At 36.5% G+C, this 22,371-nt stretch overlaps 1 protein-coding gene across 2 annotated transcripts in view; it reads left to right on the top strand.

Moving 5' to 3' along the window:
- DIO2 (iodothyronine deiodinase 2) overlaps window positions 1–22,371 on the top strand; it is a 159,587-nt gene that overhangs the window by 21,689 nt on the left and 115,527 nt on the right. The window lies entirely within an intron of this gene.

Below are 22,371 nucleotides of genomic sequence, written 5' to 3'. Positions count from 1 at the left end.
CTTTTACAATCATGATGCAGTCATGCTTTGAGATCATGTAAGAAATGCTGCAGAAGCATAAAACATTATTACTATCATTACAGCAGTAATGAGTATGATTATAATGTGGTTTTGAGGGAGCTGAGGTGGAATGGCTGTTAAGGCAAAATAAGCTTTACACCCTCTACGACTGAGTGAAAGTTTCATTATCAAGAAGACAAGTGTGTTTCTGTATGTGAATGGAGAGAAATGAATATTGCAATGTAACCCTTGAAAAATACAAATCCATTTTTAGTGAAAGTATATTCAGAAATCAACATCCTATTGTGTGCTATTTAAAATTCAGACACATTTTTGTATTGTTCCAATAATAATGTGTTGGTATGTGATACGCTTTCCCTGCATAGCCTCTTAACAAGGCCAATCCTAAGGAAACTCATTGTTAAATTAGTAATTGTGGGTCAAGCAGAGTATTTCACTACATAATAACGATAACAACAACTGTTATTTTTGCTGCATTTTAAAGTTTTCAAAGCAATTTACATATATTGTGGGTCTCCAAAGACTTGGTGTAGTTTTAGGCTATTAAAGTTAAAAATTATACTAGAACTTTTGGATACCCTTATATTTTCATTGATCCTTAATAACAACTATTGGGAGGCAGGTAGTATTGAGTATTTATTATCCTTATTTTACATGTAAGGAAACTAATGTTCAGAGATGTTAAGTGACTCCAACTCTAGCACTATACAGTATGATAAGCTACCTGTCAGCCCAAAAAGGGATGTTACAGATATAGGAGTAGAGTTTGTCACCAGTCTCATCTCCTTCTCTCTACCCTTCTTCCTCCTGTAAATCCCTAGTCTCTGCTTAATTTTCTGAGGCAATACTCCACCTGAGGTATAAAAAGTTATTGCACCAAGTATAAGACATTATTTTTTTTGTAGGTTGGAGAAATGATCAGTGTCTTTTGTCTGCTTCTCACCATTTAATAGTAAATGCTCTATAAATGGGAAATTAGTCCATTAGTTTCCCAATTTAGCAAAGGAGTAAAAAAATGACTATATGTACAAACTTCTATATGTTAATGGAATGTACTGAAGGTTATAAATGTATCTGCCTTGATCTTAGATGAAGAATAAGAGCTGGAACATTGTTTTTGTGGCTCTCCTAATTACTTCTGTATAGAAGAAAAATATGCACACTTAATTTTAAATCTATTCCTGTAAAGAATATCCTACACCAACCATTAGTGACCACACAAGTACTATCTTCCATGGATCCACTAGCTCCTGCCATGACTGTAGGAAATATGATGGTTCAGCTTCTCCTGAAAAATTTTTCACATTCTTTTTTAAAAAAATTTTAATACCAAATTTTCTCCTTCAGCCCCTTCCCCAATCATTAAGAAGGCAAAATAATGATACCCAGTACATGTAGTCATTCAAAACATATTTCCATATTAGCCATGTTGCAAAAAGAAAAATTAAAAACCCCCACACTTCAGTCTGTTTATTTCTCTCTCTTTTGAAAGGGATAGCATTTTTCATCGTTTCTTTGGAATTATCCTGGATGATTGTATTGATCAGAGTAGTTGAATCTTTCACAGTTGGTCATCATTATAATATTGTTATGGCTGTATACAATATACTCCTCATTCTGCTCATTTCACTTTGCATCAGTTCATAAAAGTTTTCCCAGGTTTTTCTAAAAGTATCCCCCTTGTCATGTCTTAGAGCATATTAGTATTCCATCACAACAGTACGCCACAATTTGTTTACCATTCCCCAACTGATCAACATTCCCTCAATTTAAATTCTTTGCTACCACAACAAATGTTGCTATAAATCTTTTGTACATATGGGTACTTTGAAGGCATTTAGGTGGCACAGTCAATAGAGTCCTAGGCCTGGAGTCAGTAAGACTCATCTTCCTAAATTCAGATCTGGTCTCAGACATTTATTAGCTGTGTGAACCTGAGCAAGCCACTTACCCCTGTTTGCCTCACTTCCTTATATGTAAAATGAGCTGGAGAAAAAAATGGCAAACCATCCCAGAATATCTGCCAAGAAAATCCCAAATCTGGTCATGGAAAGTCAGACATGACTGAAAAACAACATAGGAATGGATCCTTTCCCTTTTGGGATACAGACCTATCAGTGGTATTGTGAAGTCAAAGGATAGGTATGGTTTTATAGCCCTTCGGGTATAGTTCCAAATTTTTCTACTGAATGTTTAGAGTAGTTCACAACTCCACCAACAGTGCATCAGTATCCTAATTTTTCCTCAACCTCTCCAGCATTTGTCATTTTCACTTTCTGTCATTTTAGCCAGTCTTATAGATATGAGGTGGTACCCTTGGAGCTGTTTCAATTTTCATATTGCTAGTTATTGGTGATTTAGAGCATATTTTCATAAAATTATTAATAGCTTGATTTCTTTTTCTGAAAACTACTTTCTTATATCCTTCAACTATTTATTGGTTGAGGAATGACTTATTTTTATAAATTTGTCTCAGTTCCCTTTATATTTGAGAAATGAGACTTTTATCAGAGAAGCTTGCTGTGAATTTTTTCCCCCAGTTTCCTGCTTTCCTTCTAATTTTGGCTGCATTTTGTTTTATTTATGTGAAAACTTTTTCATGTAATCAAAATTGGACAGCTAGGTGGCAGATAGAGTATTGGGCCTGAAATCGGGAAGACTCATTTTCCTGAGTTCAAAACTGGCCTCAGAAACTTACTATTTGTGTTACCCTGTGCAAGTCACTTAACCCTGTCTACCTCACTCAGTTTCTCAGCTGTAAATGAACTTCAGAAGGAAAAGGCAAACTAATCTTGTATCTTTTCCAAAAAAATCACAAAAGGGATCATGAAGAGTCAGACATGACTAAAAACTAGCTAAACAGAAACAATCATAATTATCCATTTTGCTTCCCATGGTCCTCTCTATCTCTTATTTGGTAAAATATTCCTTTATCCATTAATCTCACAAGTAATTTTTCCCATACTCTCCTCATTTGCTTAAGGTATCATTTAGGTCTAAATCATGTACCCATTTTGACCTTATCTTGCTATATGATGTGAACTGCTGTTATTCTATGATCGTGTAGCTACTTGAGTTTTATATGTTATGAATACTACTCTTTGAAATTGCTTTTTATTTTTTCCTTGCCTCTCAGTTTTCCTGTGGACTTTTCATCATTTTATTTGGTAAGAAGACAACATATGATATGTTGCCTTTCTCCTCAAACCTATACTTTGGATCTTTGAACATTATAATTGATTGAAAAGGAGGGAGAGAAAGGAAGGGGGAAAGTTTGATGTATCACATGACTGGTATTGCCGATGAAGGCTCCTTGTTCTCTTGACTTTGGGTGGTGATCTGTGAGACACCACTATCTTACATATGCCAAGGACTATGAAAATACCTACAAGTAAGCATTGCAGTACCTATCCTTGAGGGGTTCACAATCTGATGCCTTAAAACCAACCAACCAAACCCAAAACCAACCAAAACAACAAAAAGAGAGCTGGAAAGTGAGAAGAAGAGTATGAAAAGTATCTCTTTAGGGAGTGAGAAGTGCAGTGAGGCAGGAAAGGAGAAGGAGGAGTCTGGAGAAAGGGTCCAGGTAAAGTAAGGCTAAAACATTTATTAAAATGGTGGTCCTGAGTAGGCCATATCAAGAGATTCTACAGAAGGTCAACATAACAGGAAAGCAGAAGGAAGGTGAGTCCAGAAAGTCCAGGACCTATCCCTCTACACAGATAGTTGTTGTCCATAGCCATAGCAATAGCTCCTTGGTAGTTGTACAACTTGTAAAGTTCTTTTAAAACATGTAGCAAAGAGATTATAATTTTTTAAAATTTTATTTATTTTATTCTGAACTCAATAAAACAAGCATTTCCACAACATAGTTGAATAGAAATAAAGATGATTGTACATGAAACTGCGAATCTATTATGTATAATTCACTATTCTTTTTAAATATATAGTGAAGTTGTCATGTAATTTTCTTTTTTTTCTTTCCTCTCTCCTTTCCCTCTAGAGGTGGCACTATTAGTCACAAATAATGTGTGTGTGTGTGTGTGTGTGTGTGTGCGCGCGTGTGTGCGTATGTATGTATGTAAAACATTCAATATATACTTCTATTTATCAGTTCTTTCTCTGGATGCAGATAGTGTCTTCCTTCATATGTCTCTTGTAGTTTATTTAAGGATTTATAATAGTCAAAATGACTCTCTCAAAGTTCTTAAAACAACTACCGTGTGCCTAATGCTCTTGGTTTTGCACATTTTGCTCTTTGTTATTTTGTGCAAGTGTATCCATGTTTTTCTAAGATTATCAATCTTATCATTTCTTGTTCATCATGATCATATACCACAATCTGTTATGCCATTCCCCAGTTGATGAATATCCCTGCAATTTCCAGTTCTTTGCCATCACTAGGAGAATTGCCATAAATATTTTAGATCATATACGTTCTTTTCCTTTTGCCATAATCATCTTGGGAAACAGACCTAAAAGTGGTATTGTTGGGTCAATGAGTATAGGCAGTTTAGTAATTCTTTGGGTTTAATTCCAGATTGCTCTCTGAAATGGTTGAATCAGTTCACAGTTTCATCAGTAATGTAGTAGTGTTCCAATTTTTTTTACATCCTCTCCAACTTTTGTTGCTTTCCCATCCTGTCATCTTAGCCAATCTGATAAGTGTAAGATCGTATCTCAAGGTTGTTTTAATTTGTATTTCTCTAATCAATAGTGATTTAGAACATTTTATATGACTATAAAATATTTTGATTTCTTCATTGGAAAACTGTCTGTTCATACTCTTTAGACCAGTTATCAGTTTGGGAATGACTCATATTAGGATAGATTTGACAAAGTTCTTCACATATTTGAGATATGAGACTTTCATCTAATAATTGGTCTATAAAATTCCCTGTCCCCCATTTTTTTGCTTTCCTTCTGATCTGGCCCTATTTGTTTTATTTGTACAAAAACTTTTTTGTTTACTGTAATTGAAATTATCCATTTTGCCTCTCACTCTGCTATCTGTTTATTCATAATTTTTTTCACCTATTCATAAGTCTGATGGGCAATATGTTCCATGTTTTCATATTTTCTTGTAATCTTCCTTTATATGTAGGTCATATATCCGTTTTGATCTTGGTAAATGGTATGAGATACTCTTCTATGCCCAATTTCTGCCAAACTGCTTTCCAGCTTTCCCAATATTTTTTTTTTTACCAAATAATGAATTGTTACCCCCCAAACTTAAAACTTTACATTTATCAAATACAAAGCTTCTCCATCTATTTGCTGCTGTAAATCATACATCTATTGTGTTTCACTGATTTACCTGTCTATTAGCCAGTACCAGATAGTTTTGATAATTACTACCTTATAGTTTAAGATCTGATACTGTTAAGCTTCCTTTCTTTATATTTTTTCATTAGTCCCTTTGATATTCTTGTCTTTTTATTTTTCCAAATTAATTTTGTTATTTTTTTCTAATTCAGTAAAATATATTACACTGAATATATAAATTAGTTTAAGTAGTCATTTTTATTATATTGGCTCTACCTAGCCATGAAAAATCAATATTTTTTCTAATTATTAAATCTTATTTTATTTGTATAAAAAGTTATTTTTATTTATAATTTTGTGCACACAGTAACTGGAATTGTTTTGTCAGGTATACTCTCAGGTATTTTATACTGTCTGGAGTTATTTTAAATGGGGTATCTCTTATTACCTCTTTTTGCAGGGTTTTGGTTGTGATATATAAGAATGATAATGATTTAAGTGGATTTATTTTACATCCTGCTATTTTGCTAAAACTACTGTTCCAACTGATTTTTTAGTTGAATCTTTGGGATTTTCCAAGTATATCATCTATCATCTGCAAAAAGAAATAGATTTATTTGTACATTCTCTACTCAGATTCCATGTATTTCTTTTGTTCTCTTATTGCTATTACTAGAATTTCTAATACAATATTGAATAAGATTGGAGACAGTGGGAATCCTTGTTTCACTCCTGATCTCATTGGGAAGCTCATAGCTTATTCCTAATACAAATGATTACTGATGCTTTTAGGTCAATTAATTTTCTTTTATCAGTTTAAGAAAAAAAGTCCATTTATACCTGTCCTGTCTTTCTTTTATTGAAATAAGCACTTAGAGATATAAATTTTCCTCTGATTACTTTTTACTTTATTGCATAGATTTTAATATGTTGTCTCATAACTGTTATTCTCTCAATTATTTCTATGATTTGTTCTTTAACTCATTCATTCTTTAATGAAGAGAGTACTATTGTTTTGAGTAAAGAAATTCCTTATGTAAGAACTTGAAAAATAGTACTTAGAGTAAATCAAATTAAAATGGGGACCAATATTTCATAATAAATACTGAGAAAAGTTTGACTAGAACTTTTTATTTAAAACAAAACTGAAAGTCTTGAAGAATAAACTTATTTTGCATTGATTTGGTGTTAAGTTTTCCCTTTGATAGTGGTTATGTGGGTAAGCCAGTCTCTCAATGACCCCAAAGGACTCTCTAGGACTTTAAAGGTACAGACCAGGTGCTTATCTGCTTTGTCACAACAAATTTCCTCCCTGGGAGTTTCTGCACCAAGAAATTAAATCACAGTTCTCAATAAAAGCAAAACCCCCAATCCTATAGCTTTTATGCTTGCACAGTGAATATTTGAACAATTAAGATATTTTGTATGTGTATGTAAAAGGCTTCCAGATGAAACAAAACTGGAAAGAATATTGGATAAAAAAATCATTATCTAAAAAACGTTTACAGGTTAAGCTACTGAATGAATGCAACTGCTAATGTATCTAATAACATGAAATTTTATAGAGATATATGTAAAGTCATATTTTGGTTAAATATCAACTTCGTAAATATAAGAAAGAATAGATGTGGAGAGATAATAAGTAATGTGAAAAAATGAGAATTTTAGTAGAATTTCCAATATAGAAACCTAGAAGAGAATTACTCCAGTTCATTTACAAGTAAAGCCCCAAGGAAAAAACTAAAATTGATAAAAGCAAGAGTAGAAAAATGAAAATATAAAGTAAGTGAGAGCTCTAGAGGACAGAATGAGAAAGGAAATGAGAACCTTAGAGAAATAGGAAGGAGAATGAATAGATGAGTTCAGGAAACATAAAATCTTTCTTCAGTAATAGACTTCTTTAAAAGTAAGTTGAGCCAGATAGAGATCAATTACTCTTTGAAATGACAAGAATTACTAGAATAAAACCAAAAGACTGAAATAAAACAATGCAGTCAAACATGCAAATTAACACCTAGCAAAATATAAGTAACTTAAAAACAAGTGAATGGGAAATACTATAAAAACCAAGGGATTACATGAAAGTTTCAGTAATCAAAAACCTAGATAGCATATCTTAAGAAATAATGAATAAAAAATTTCTCAACCAATTAAAGCCAAAAGGAAGAATAAAAATAGTTTCCTAATTACCTTCTACAAGAAACACTTAAATGAAATTTCCAGAAATCTCAGTCAAAATTAAGAAGCTCCAGATGGAAAAAAAAAATACAAACAGGCAAAAGAAAGAGATAGCGTACCAGGAGGCCACAATCAGGATCACACAAGAGTTGGCAATTACTACTAGAAGGAAGAGGGAAGCTGAAGATATGTTCTTCCAAGAGAAGAAGATAGACTAATAATCAAGAATAACATCTAGCAGGACTAAAGATAAATTTGTAGGGAGAAAATGGATCTACAATGGAAAGGACCACTTCCAAACATTTCTATGAAGAAACCAGAACTGAATAGATACAATGAAATGCAAACATCAGAGTTAAGAGAAAAACTGAAATCTAACTATATTTGCACAACTGAAAGGAAATATGTGATGAAATATTTATGTTTCCATAGGGAGAGAAGAAACAAGTGTTTCCATGGAGCCCATAGGTTTGCCAAGATTATAGAAAGAGGAAATGAAACCAATGGCTTAGGAGCAGTTTTGTTATATTTTGATGATCTTAGAAGAAAAATAAATAGGAAAGAGGAATGTAATAGGGAAGGAAGAAAGAAGCAATGTTGAGAACTTATTATATCACATACCTGGGATACCCAGGAAGAAGGCTATATAGACATGGAAGAGAAGATGAGAGACGAGGCTACACATGAACCTCAATTTCATATGAAACCAAATAAAGTTGAATGGACAGACACACCTACATACACACCCACTGTATATATGTAGATGTACATACTGCCTTGATGTAGAAACATATTTCACTCAATAGTGAATCAAGTAGGAAAATGTAGAAGGAGGTGGATAGGAAGGAGACTATATTTAGTCATTAGCAAAACAAACTCTAATTTCAGAAGAAATTAGAGGAAAGAAAGTAGGAAAGAAAGGAAAGAAAGATAAGAAACTGCTGACTGGGTTAAAGGAGAAGAAAAGGAGCAAGGGACTAGAAAGAAGACTGCACCAAATAAAATTTAGAATGTAAGCTCTTTGATAACAGACACTTTGCTTGTTTTTCTATCTCCAAAACTTAGCACAGTGCCTCTTTTTGCTTACAGGGAAAAAAGTAAGCCCTTAATAAATTCTTTTTCACTCATTCATTCATAAGCTTGAACTGTTGCTTTAACGTAAGTGTGTTTATATATAGTAATATAAATAAGGAAAGGATTCATTCCAATTAAACACATTCATTTCATCATAGATCCAGAGAAGGGGGGAACTTTAAAGAACATTTAGCACAACCCCCTCATTTTATAGAGGAGAAAACTCAAGACCAGAGAAGTTCATAAAGGTGCTTGGTATCAGAGGCAGTATGTAAACCCTTGTCACTTGACTTGAGTGAGTGCTCTTTCCATTACACTACTCTACTTACTATATTGTCAGAAATTTTGATACTAGTGGTAGCAGTAATACAGAATACATATCTTCCCATCTCTGGAAGATATGTTACACCTTAGCAAGGTAGGTTTTCTTTTCTCTAGGCAAAGAAATCTGTAGCTTAAAGAGGGCAGTGGGCAGGATTCCTGCTGTTTTGAGTGATGTCCCCACCCAGAGATACCAAGGCTGCACACAGCTGTGACCTAGATGGTAACGCCCCAACTTCCAGGTGATGAAACTAGGATTATAGCCTTCTCATGGGCCTGGCCAACACCAGGTCCTGGCTTGTCTGAAACACTGCCACTACCATCTTCTCATCAACCACTATCCTTACTGAGTAGTGATAAGAAGATCAGAATTGTCCCAATCCTTTGTAATCCCAAAATAACTTTGTTCCTTGAGAATTTGTTTATAGACGTATGTTGATTTACGCCCCTTATTATATGGAGCATAAAATGCTTTTGGACCATAGTAATTTACATATTCCTTTTCAAGGATCTATTATTCCATGTAAGTTGTAATTGTTATTATCATGTTATTGGGGATTTGCTACTTTGGTTGAAAAAGATTCAGTTGGCTATATGCTTAGCCATCACCTATTACTAGCTCTTCCTATCGTTGACAGTAATGATCATCACTTTTCAAGAATCTGACAAAAAACCAGACCCCTCTTGAAAGGAGGCCAGGAAGGTTTGCCCATAAGTTTTGTTTTGGCTCCTGAGTTAGTGCTAGGCATTATTCATGTGATCAAAGACTTGGGATTAGGGATGGGCAATTTTTTCTTTTTAAATGAGTGAATGCATTAAGAGTTGAGGGACTATCCGTACCAGCTAGGATAATATTTCAAGTTTTTTTTTTATGTTGAAAATTTAGGGCGTTAACTTGTTCATCACCTGGGGTCAGGGTTAAAAAAATGCCCTATGAATATCATTGCACAATTGTATAGGTGTGTCCTAGGGGCACAAAGCTTTCTCTGAAGCATTTGACTTTATTCACTGTGGAAAGCAGATGACTAGATTGAATAGACCACTTTTCTGTTCTAGGCTGACACATTTATATTGTTTCTAGTTACATCTACATTTTCTTTGGCTTCCTTGAAACCAAACATCATAATGATCAAAAAGATAATAGAGACAGATTGCCCAAGAAAGAAGGTGAACAAGCAGTTCCTTTCTCTGTGTTGAATCAAACTGGAATGATGAGGTTCTGGGTTTGAGGAAAACTAGTAACTTATTTACTGAGTGACAGCTTCTGGTACTCTGAGTAGGACTAGGGTGTACTTGTTGATGCAGGTTAAATAAAGAATTTCAAGGAGCCTTTTTTCTCAGAACTGAATGTTTGTCTTTTATGTAGCCCAAGTATTTGCCAGCTCTTTGCCAACCACAATGCCAGGATGTTACAAAAGCCTACAGCAGTAGTTCTTTTCTCTGTATACCTTGTTGTTTTCCGTTAGCCAAGTCACTAAATAAACACAACAGAAGACTAGAATCTCAGCCAAGAACCAAGTCCTGTCATAAGTTGATCTGAAGAAAGAATACCTACTTAAGGGAAGCCTATAGAGGGATCAATTTTTCTATTATAGCTCTTCTTTCCCTCCCCTCCCCAACATGGATTTTTATTCATCATGATATTATAGTTATCAGTATAATACTTGAAGCACCCAAAGGAGCTCTAAAGTTGGTTTTGAACTTTTGTAAAAGTAAAGTATGATCTTTTTGAACATTCCTTAAATATTAAGTTAAAAATAAGGTTGGGGCTTTTTTACGTTGGTCAATATTAAAGTAACAATATATTTCAGAGTACATATAAGTAGATGCTAATGTCCATGTAGCAAGGAACATTTACATGAAGAAATGAATAGGCCTTCAAATGAGATACCCCTCTTCATTGACTTGGAATTTGGAAATAATATCTTAGGATATTTATAATATAGGTACCAACTGGTTTTTAAGCAGATGCACCCTGAAATTTTCTTTCAGTTTTCATGGGGCATAGAATTTTCAGTGAGTCTCAGTTTATTAGCATGAAGGATTATTGATAAAAATGTATTACTCAGAGTCCACTGCATCTAGGCCATCTCCAGTTGTCCTGATCTATATCTTACCAGATGGCTTTTGAGGAGAAAGTGAGGCTGGTGAATTTGCACAGCTCTTAAATCTAATTCACTTGCAAGTCATGACATCATCTTCCTGATGTCATGATCCTCTTCAAGAATGAACATATTTTATGATTTCTTTAGAATAAGGATTGTGTTTTTGCATTCCTAATTCTTAATTCAGCATCAAACATATAGTAAAAAAGTGATCATGTATCTCCTGAGTTTTTTTTTTTAAATTTTCTGGCAACCCACCCCTGATTATGATCCATTCTATTAGATTATGATTTCTTCAGAAAAAAAAAAAATTGTTTTTGCCTTTTTTTATATCCCTAATTCTCAGATCAGTGCCAGACACATAGTAAGCACCTCATAAATGTTTATTGTCTGCCTGAAAATATGATGTGTGAGGCCACTAAGGGGCAGAGTGGATAGAGCTCTGGGCCTGGAGTCAAGAAAACCTGAGTTCAAAATGTCTGGATTATGAAGGGTTTTGAATGCCTTTAGATTTGACCAAGTTGCCCATGACAAGGCCATGCCTACATCCAAACATCCAATTAAATTCCCATGTTGCTCAGAGAGATGTTGTTGGAACAACAGTTGTGACTGTAACTCCCAATTAGCTCCCTGATCAACTTGAAGCTTTCCCTTGTCCATGTAATGAGATTCTCCCTGAAAAACTCAGACCAGCTTTGGATTCAATTCAATTACAGTCATGTCAACTTAAAAACCATACATCAATGCTTTATGGATGAGACTAATATGCAGGGAATACCAAAAGTCTTACTGCAAATCTAAGCTTTAAGAATGTTAAATGGCTTAAAATAACACGAAGACATTGGGAACACCCAGCATTCCTATTATTTTTGCATTACCTTTCAGGTCCCAGCTTTGAACTTTGCCCTTATATGTTCATTTAGGGTATTTATTTTCTAATACATGACTGCTTCCATCAAGAGCTTGCCAAAAGGCCAACAGCTCTGTTCTTTACCACAATCTCCACCCTTTTTCCCTTGGACATTGATATGTGTAACATCATATGCATAGTGACCTGGCTTCCACCCTTCTTTAGGCCTGTCCTGGGGAGACTGTGGGTCAGATAAAGAGTGATTCTCTTGTGCATAAAGCTGTGCAAGCATTTCCGTTCATGAATACATCAACCAAGTACTCTGAGGAAAGTCATTGCTTAGCCCTGGGTTCTTTATTTTGTATTCCAAATGACTAAGATTACCAGATAACTCACTCTTAGAGAGCTAAACTGTTCATCTGTTTTACAGAGACGTGTAGATAGTAACACTATATACACACAGTAAAATAGTGCTTAGGTCAACACCGATGAAAGGTAGTCACCATAGCTCCATACACTATATAATGTTAATGGATTAGTGAAATTGAAAAGAAAAATGTCTTCATGTACTGGGAATTTCTCATATAAAAAAAAAAATCCACCGGATATTGTCATTGCTCCTAAGAATCTTTCACTTTGTTAGCTCATTATGCAATCTAGTGAATTTGGAATTGAAGCCTCTTTGGGAGTAATACATGTAATCATCTGATGAGTTGAAATAAAACTGGACTTGAATGATGCAACTATCACCTAGTAAATCAAACTGAAAATCCTGAGTAAGGGAAAAAACCTACCATATTAGTGATTGCTATGCTCCTAGCTTCAACCCTCAGGCTAAGAGAAACACCCTTTGACTTTTTCATTTGAAAATAGTGGTATGAATAACAAGAATAAAGGTGAGGCTCTGAGTAATTGCACAGAAACTAGGACCTTTAAGGGAAACTTCCCTTCTGGGGAGTTTTGTCATTAAAAGGCTTTGTATGACTGTGACCCATCTGAGATAGAATTCAGTTGAAACCAGTTCTTGAAATTTTACCCAATCCAACCAAATGTTTACAATATATTTGCATATATTTTAATTGGTAACTAATTGGTTATTAATTTAATTAGACAGGATCTCTGAGATCACAGGTTTAGAGCATCAGTAAAGACACCTAGTCCAACTCCTTTATTAGTGATGAGGAAATTGAAGTCCAGAAAAGTTAAGGGTCACCCAGATAGGAAAGGGCAGAGGTGAAATTTGAACCTGTTGGAGTTTGGGGTGTTGGGGACCCCCAAATACTAACATGCTGGGTCCTGCTCAAATGAATTTGACCCAAACCTTCTTTCAGCCAAAGTAAAACAAAGTTTATTAAAGATTCTCCATATTGGATTGACTTTTAAGAAACCTCCCCATTTATGATGCTTGTATTAACAAATGGGCCAGATACAATCTTAGCTAGATTGAATCTGAGCACCTTCATGGGGACAAGAAGTATCTTATATATAAAAAAACTGAGAGAAGAATCTCAGTGTGGCCAAATAGTCTGGGGTTCCAGGGATGGTCTTGATAGGGGAGGTCAGAGGGAGGATCTTGATGGGAATGGCCAGTAAGTATCCCAGAGAATAGGATTTTGATAGGATCAGGGATAGGGAGTATTGATATGAACCTCAAGAGAATGCCAGATCAAATAAGAGGAATCCAAGGAGCCCTCAAGGTCAGGTTTTCCAGGACCCCCTAGACAAATGGGACCAAAACTCTCCTGGGCCATGAGACAAAGACCTCAAAACCCAGGACCTTAGATTCCAAATTTACCACTCTTTCCAGTGTACCTCAACCCATACCTATGCTTGAATCTCCTCTATGAACACACAGCCTTTGAAGACAAGGCAATTGCCTCTCAATAATTTGCTTTTAGACAGTTTTTTTCTTTCCTTGTTTTCTTGAAAGTTCTGTTTCCCCTATAGGAAAAAGAAATTTGTCCCTTTTAAACTACTTCCCTCTCTTATGTCCTATATTCTACTTCTTTTTAATAACTCCTCTATTATTAACCACTCATTTTTAATTGCATAATTCATGTGAGTCTTAGACTTGACTTTTTCTGTCTTTTCTCTCTTGTTCAGTCGTGCCCAACTTTTTGTTTCCCCATTTTGAGGGTTTCTTAGAAAAGATACTGAAATGGTTTGTCATTTCCTTCTCCAGCACATTTTTCAGCTGAGGAACTGAGGCAAGCAGAACAAAGAGACTTGTACAGGGTCACTCAGCTAGTGAGTCTTTGAGGCTTAATTTGAACTTATGAAGGTGAGTCTTCCTGATTCCAAGCCCAATGCTTGATCTACTGTGCCACCTAGCTGTTTATTGTTTCTCTTAGTAGCTACTACCACAGAATGTTCTGTGACCAGGTTATAGATCTACCTATAAGCTCTCTCCTTTCCCACAGTACTGTGATCAGTCTTAAGGCTTCTGCTACTCATATGTCAAAAGGAATGATGCTACTAGACCAGTCAGAATTACTAAAAATGAGATTATATTCAGTTTCTCGATCAATACAGTAGTAATAAATTTGAAAAGGAAATACATTGTAATAGAAAGAACAAAGGACTTGGATTTGGAAGCTCTGGGCTTGAGTTCCAACTCTACCATTTATTAGCGTTCTAACTGTGGGTGTCACCTAATCTCTTTAAGACTTCTTTAAGAATGAAAATAACATATTTTAGTTACATTATTTAACCCACAGTGTTATTGTGTAAATAGTGCTCTTTAAACAGCAAACATGAAAAAGTGAGTTTTTATTTAATTATAATAACTGCCATTTATAAACTTTAAGGTTTGGAAAGCACTATACAAAAAAAATTCACCTTTATTCTTCCTGTGATGCAATATGGCTATGAATAATGGAATATCATGATGTCAGAATAAAAATTACTGGTGACCTAAAAGGAAATGAAAATATGCATTGTAGGTGTAAGTTGCTGCATATTACCAACAAAGACTTGAGTATGAGAAATGACATAAAAGACAAATATGATCAGAAAAGATGCTGATTTAGCCAAAGAGTGAGAATAAGGAAACAGTAGATTGATAACCTAAGTGCTACACTGGCAGCCTTAATAATCAAAGAATGATAGGAATTCAGAAGACTGAGAGCATGGGGGAAGCTATTTCATATATATTGTTCAGTTATGTCCAACTCTTCGTGACTATACCTGGGGCTTTCTCTGTAAAGATACTGCAGTGCTTTGCCCTTTCTTCTCTAGCTCATTTTACAGATGAAGAAACTAAGGTAAACAGGACTAAGTAACTTGCCCAGAGTCACACAGCTAGTTAAGTAACTGAGGCTAAATTTGGACTCAAGAAGGTGAATCTTCCTGACTCCAGGCCCTGGCACACTATCAAGTATGCCACTTAGGTGTTCTATTCCACATGTAGGAAACGGTAATAGTGAAGGTCCAGGTAGGAAAGGACTGACTAAAGTAATATTATAAATAATATTATTTAACCTCAATGCCATGATCCTTTTATAGATTCCTCACTGTTCCTTTATCATACTTTCTGCACAAACAATTCTAATCACCCTGGTAGCTTTAAAGCCCTTAACTACAACTCTGTCCTCCAGCAGATAATCTCATCTCCTACTTAAATCGACATTACATCATAGATACAGAGCTGAAAGGGAACTTTTAGGTAAGCTAGTCCAGCTCCTTCATTTTACCTCTAAGTTGGCACAATCAAGGGAGAGGATTTTTCTCCTCTCCTGGCCTGTGCACTGGTCTTCTCTGCTTTTCTTTTCTGCTCAGAATCTGCAAGTAGAATTCTCTCTCCGCAACTGTTTCCAACTCCACCACCAGCACTCCTTCTCACCTCAGGACTGGCCTCAGGGCTAAGATTCAGATCAGCTGCTCATTTCCCCCTGGGACTTTAGAGGGAGGGCTCCAAAAATGGACTCTGCCACTGCAGGGGGTGTTGCTAGTGGGACCAGACCACATTCTCTTCTCATCCAGATGAAAAGGCTTTCTCACTGACCTTTGAAGCTGTCTTTGGCATTTGCGGGTTGAGCAATCTGGGAACTGCTGCTGTGGGTGGCACCCTGAAGCCTATTCTGGGTCCTATCTCTACCGCTGCGGCCAACACCAGGCTGCTGCTCCGCACCCAGTGTGATAGACCTTTCCTGTCGGCCTTTCAGGCTGTCTTGGGCTGGAAATCTTTTTCGCTCTGCCGTTTTGTGGCTTCTGCTTCTCTAGAAGTTGCTTGGAGTCATTTTTTACAGGTATTTTATGGGCTATGTGGGGGAGCTTCTACAGGTCTCTCTTTCTACTCCACCATCTTCTCCTTCATGTTACAAATGAGAAAACTGAGGCACAGAGAAAGTTATGCAGGTTCACATGTCTAGTAAATGCAATTTGTCTTGGAAGCATTACTGAGGCATGATTGAATCCAGATATTTCTAACTCTTAAGTCCCATTTTATCCTACCCACGATGCTACCAAAGTGAAGGCTTACCAAAGTGAAGTTCTTTTAATTTTATCCTCACTGGAGGTGAGTTCACCCCTTTCATTTTTGATATTAGTAATTTGATTTTCTTCTTTCTTTTTTTAAATCAAATTGACCGAAGGTTTATCAATTTTATTAGTTTTTTCATAAAACCAACTATTGGTTTTATTTATTAATTCAATAGTTTTCTTATTAATTTTATTAATCTCTCCTTTGGTTTTCAGTATTTTTAATTTGGTATTTACTTGGGGATTTTCAATTTGTTCTTTTTCTAGCTTTTTCAGCTGCTTGCCCAAGTCATTGATTTCCTCTTTCTCTATTTTTTTCATGTAGGCATTCAAAGATATAAAACTTCCCCTAAGAACTGCTTTTGTAGTATCCCATAAGATTTGGTAGGTCATCTCATTATTGTCATTCTTTTGAATGAAGTTGTTGATTGTTTCTGTGATTTCTTCTTTAACCCACTTCTTCTTTAGGAATAGATTATTTAGTTTCCAATTGATTTTTGGTTTATCTTTCCATGGCCTTTTATTACATATACTTTTTATTGCATTATGATCTGAGAAGGATGCGTTGATTATCTCTGTCTTTCTGCACTGGATTGTGAGGTTTTTATGTCCTAGAATATGGTAAATTTTTGTAAATGTGCCATGTACTGCTGAGAAAAAGGTATATTCCTTTCTTTCCCATTCAGTTTTCTCCAGACATCTATCATATCTACCTTATCCAGGGTTTTATTTACCTCTTTAACCTCTTTCTTATTTATTTTGAGGATAGACTTATCAAGTTCAGAGAGGGGGAGGTTGAGGTACCCTACTACTATAGTTTTGCTGTCACTTTCTTCCTTCAGCTCCCCCAACCTCTCCTCTAAGAATCTGGATGCTATACCACTTGGAGCATACATGTTTAGTAATGATATTGCTTCATTGTCTACGGTGCCTTTTAGCAGGATATAGTTTCCATCCTTATCTCTTTTGATTAGATTTATTTCTACTTTTGCTTTGTCTGAGATTAGGATTGCTACTCCTGCTTTTCTTACATCAGCTGAAGCATAACATATTCTGCTCCAGCCTTTGACCTTTATCCTGTGTATATCCCCCCCATTTCGATTGTGTTTCTTGTAAACAACATATTGTTGGATTATGGCTTTTAATCCATTCTGCTATCTGTCTCTGTTTTATGGAAGAGTTCATTCCATTCACATTCACAGTTATGATTACAATCTGTGTATTTCCCTCCATCCTTTTCCCCACCATTTGTTCTTTTAGTTCTCCTGTCTCCCTTCCCCTTCTCAATAGTTTTCACTTTTCATCAACTCCTCCTGCAGCCTTCCCTTCCTTCTTTTAGCCCCTCTCCCTTTTACTCCCCTTTACCCTTACTGCTTCTTCCCTCTCTTTTAGCTTCCCTCCCATTTCTTCCCCCTTCCCCTCCTACTGCCTATAGAGCTAGTTATGATTATCTACTTAAGTTTATTGTTCCCTCCTTGAAACAAATCAGATGAGAGTACCTCTCAAACAATGCTCATCACCCTCCCCTCTTTCCCTCTACTATAATTTTGTACTTCTTCCTGTGATGTAATTTACCATTTTCTGCTTCCTCCTTTTCACACCTCCTGTTATGTTCCCTTTGCATACTTAAATCATATTTTTAACATGACACCATTTACTTTATACCCATTCCCTCTATGTATATCCCTTTTATATTTCGTAATAGATGCACAATTCTCAAGATTAACAGGTATCATCCTCCCTTATAGGGAGGTAAACAGTTTGCCCAAATTGAGTAACAAGTCTTTTTGGTTTCTTGAGACCTGTGTTTGAAGATCCAATTCTCTATTAAGTTCTGGCGTTTTTGTCAGGAAGGTCTGGAAATCCCTTACTTCATTGAATGACCATCTCCTTGCCCAAAATGTTATGCTGAACTTTGCTGGGTAGTTGAACCTTGGTTGTAGTCCCAACTCCTTTGCCTTATGAAATATTAGATTCCAATTCCTTAGATCTTTTAATGTAGAAACTGCAAGGTCCTGTGTGATCTTGACTGTAGCTCCTCAATATTTGAATGGTTTCTTTCTGGCTGCCTGTAGTATTTTCCCCTTCACTTGATAGTTCTGGAATTTGGCAATGATATTTCTTGCGGTTTTGAGTTTGGGATCCCTTTTGGGAGGTTAACAGTGGATTCTTTTGATGCCTATTTTGCCCTCTGGATCTAGCACTTCTGGGCAGTTTTCCTTGATGATTTCCTGGATTGTCCAGACTCTTTTTTTCATAGTGGCTTTCTGGTAGGTCAATAATTCTTAAATTTTCTCTCCTGGATCTATTTTCCAGGTCAGTTGTTTTTCCAATTAGATATTTTACATTTTCTTCTATCTTTTCATTCTTTAGATTTTATTTGACTGATTCTTGCTGTCTCATAGAGTCACTAGTTTCTACTTGCCCAATACTAATCTCTATCAAATTATTTTCTTCAGTTGACTTTTACATCTCCTTTTCCATCTGTCCAATATTTCCTTTTAAGGAGTTACTTTCTCCAGTTAATTTTTGTACTTCTTTTTCCATTTGTTCAATTTTCCTTTTCAAAGAAATGTTCTCATCAGTGATTTCTTTTTTTATACTTTTAAAATCATTGGCCAGTTTTTCTTCTATTTCCTTCTTCAGCTGTTCCAGGAGAGCTATTTGTGCATGTGAGCAGTTCATAGTCCCTTCTGAAGTTTCAGATGGAAGTATAGTCTCACTACTGACCTCTTTGTTATTTGTGTTTTGGTCCTTGTCCTCATAGAAACATTTTATGGTTTTTTAGCCCTTCTTTTGCTTTTTCTTGTTCATGATGGTGATTGTGTGTTGTAGCTTCTGGTTCTTTCAGTTAGAAGCTGCAGAACTTGGTGTTGAGCTGACTTGGGTGAAAAAGCAAGGAGCAAGGGTCTTTTTACCTTTTTGTTTTGTGTTTCCCAGATCTGCCCTGGCGTTAGCTTGTTAAGTGTGGGGAAGGGGTGGTCTGGTCATGGGAGATCTCCTCAGCTTAACTGAGGCAAAGGCAAGCTCAAGAAATGGTGATCCCAGCTGCCCTATTGTCTTCTCCCGGAGTGCTGAGGTGTACCTAGATCCTAGTGCGAGTTTCCACCTCTCCTGGGGCTCCTCTCCTGGCACTGAGGCTTGCCTGGGTCCTAGTGCAAGTTTCCACTGCCGTCTCCTTCCGATTTGCCTCTGCCACAGTAGGAGGAATCCCTCTTAGCTATTTTCCTACCCTCAAATGTTATGAGATTATTTGCCCCCTCTGCTGTTCCTGCTGATCCAGGATTTTTCTGGGGAAAGATTTTATGTTTCTTTCAAGGTCATCAAGGGGGGAGGAGAGAGCATTTACTGATCACTCCACCATCTTGGCTCCTGGAAGTTCAAGTAGGTGACTTACAGACCTTTAATCTTTAGGCTAAAAGTCTCAGGAGCAGCTGCAGCTGATTTCTGGTGCTCAGTGGCTGTTGCTTGCTTGGCTCTGCTGGGCTGATGCTCCATCAGTTCCACCTGCTGTTGTCTCAGGTTTCCCAGGGTGCTGGATGTGCTGTGCTATGTGCTGTGGGCTCACCCCTGCGGAACAGATCCTTCCTGTGGACCTTCCAGTCTGTCCTGGGCTTTGAATCTGCCACAGTCTGTCTCCTATTGGATTCTGCGCCTCCAAAATTTGGTCAGATTCTCTTTTTAGAGGAATCTGAAGGAATTTGTCTAAGAGCTTAGGTAAGTCATTGCTCTCACTCCGCCATCCCCTCCCCCCCAAAGAGAAGTTCTTAATCTTACATTCTTCACATTTCTAAACTTCTCTTCTCTTTTTGATACAGACCTAGTAGTGGTAGAACTAGGGTCAAAAATCATCAAGCTATTTATTTACTTTTTGGGTAAAATTCCAATTGCTTTCCAGAATGGTTATACCATTCACAGGTCCACCAACAATGAATCAATAGACCTGTTTTTTAAAAAACCTTTCTAATGTTCATCCTTTTTTTTTTCTATACTCATTACATTGATAAAGTTTCTCTCCAGTATGATCTAAGCTTGTTTGTAGGCAGTAGGGAAGGAAGGAGAGACTGAAATTGAGAATGCAACAAGGAACAGTGGAACAAGTTCTCAGAAGAAAGCTAAGGAAATGGAATAAAAGGCATTAGTGGTTAGGTTTTAACCCGTCTGGGATTGAGATAAAAGGAAGACAAAAAAAGATTTCAGGTAGAATACAAGACAATACCTCCCAAGGCAACTCATTTTGGAGAAAAATCTTTATGAAGAAGTTAGGTTTTCTATGAGAACTCACTGCATTTAGTACATCAGAGAATTCATAGTGGTGAGAACCCTTATATATCTAATGAATATGGGAAGGCATTCTGCAAGGGTACTGAACTTATTCAATATAAGAGAGTTCATAATGGAGTAAAATCTTTAACTGGAATGGTCTTTTGAAGGTAATGAATATGAGGCAAAATTTCATCCAGAGCACACTCTGAAATTCAGGGAATCAAAACTAACGGGAAACTCTGTGAAGCAAGTTGCTGTTCAGTTTCCCACAGAGACTGTTCCAAACATCTTCTCTCCTCAAGTTCCCAGGCAACTTCCCTCCCCCTTGTCCTCTCATTGACACTTCAAACTATTCACTGAAAAAATTGTGGCAATCTGAGTAGTTTGCTCTCTTTATTCCAATCCCCAAATATTCTTGGAATCATCGCTGACTTTCTTCACTGTCCTTCCAGTTACAAAGGAAAAAAAATCATCTTATTGCTTTTAAATGATAAATTCTCTTCATCCATACTTAAGTCAACCCCTAGCCTGCCCTTTGCCTAGATCCTACTAGATACTGAGGGTTGAGTAGTGCAGACCATGAGAGACCCTGCCTCCGCTTACCTCTTCCATGGATTGCACTTGGTATCTCTCTCCATCCATTCTTACTTAACCATCCTCTTCAGAGAACTCAGAGTATGTGTTGCAATCCAACCCTTGGGTCCATTTCCCTCTTTCTACTGGATATAGGCCTGGGGCCTTCTAGCCTATTAGGTTGGGGAGAGTAGGATAGACTCTCTCATTGATTCAATAAACAGGAAATCACTGATTATAATTCTTATTGTAAGATAACCAGAAATTATCATCTGCCCAACAGACACCAGCATGTTGCCATTTACCATGTTTATTGAGGTGAAGGACCTCTGGGCCCTGCTATCCAACCTATGATGTGTGTTGTCTCTCTTAATTAAAATTTGAACTTCTTGAGAGTAGAGATGGTCTCACTTTTCAATTTTTGTGCCCAGGACTTATCATAGTTCTACAGTATTAAGTGCTTAGTAAGTACTTTTTCATTCCTTTAAAAAAAATAATCCCTCCTCCCCCCCCCCCCAAATTATTTTCTCTTGAGCTTGCTCTCCCTTCAAGTTATCATCTTATATCTCTCTTCTCTGCTAAACTTACTTGATAAAGTGTAGCTTTCCTTCCTAAATCCCCAACTCCCTCTAATCTGGTTTTTGCCACCACTCTTCTTTCTAAGATGGCAAATGATTTCTTGACCTCCCAATTAAACGTCAGTCCTCATTCTCCTTTATCTTTCTACAATAATTTGACAGCATTAAACACTATCTACTTTATATTCTCTGTCCTAGAAATTTATGTAAAACTGTTCTGTCCTGGCATTCCTCTACCCATAAACAGTGAACTAGTTTAAGTATTGAACTGGACAAGCAAATAGGCTTGATTGCCTTTGAGAAACCATGTACTGCCTTCAACAGCCCATACCTGTCCATGTGAGAGCCATCTCCAGTCATCCTGCTCTATATCTCACCACTGAATCCAGGTGGCTCTGGCTGAGAAAGTAAGGCTGATGAATTTGCACAGCCCTCTCTGACTTAAATCCAATTCACTTGCAAGTCATGGCATAACCTCCATGATGTCATGGTCCTCTTAGAGAATGAAGGACAAATAACAACCTCTGTGCATAGTAGTAGAAGCTGCCCCATTTGAAACCCAACTAGAACTGGCCAGTTGGACAACACAGTTCCTTCTTTCTTTCCTCTTTTTTCTCTTTCTCTTCCTTTTCTCTTCCTTCCTTCTCTTTTCTTTCTTTTT

This window comes from Notamacropus eugenii, chromosome 7 (assembly GCF_028372415.1).
Source record: "Notamacropus eugenii isolate mMacEug1 chromosome 7, mMacEug1.pri_v2, whole genome shotgun sequence".
Lineage (NCBI taxonomy): Eukaryota > Metazoa > Chordata > Mammalia > Diprotodontia > Macropodidae > Notamacropus > Notamacropus eugenii.
This window is presented reverse-complemented; position numbering and strand designations above follow the sequence as displayed.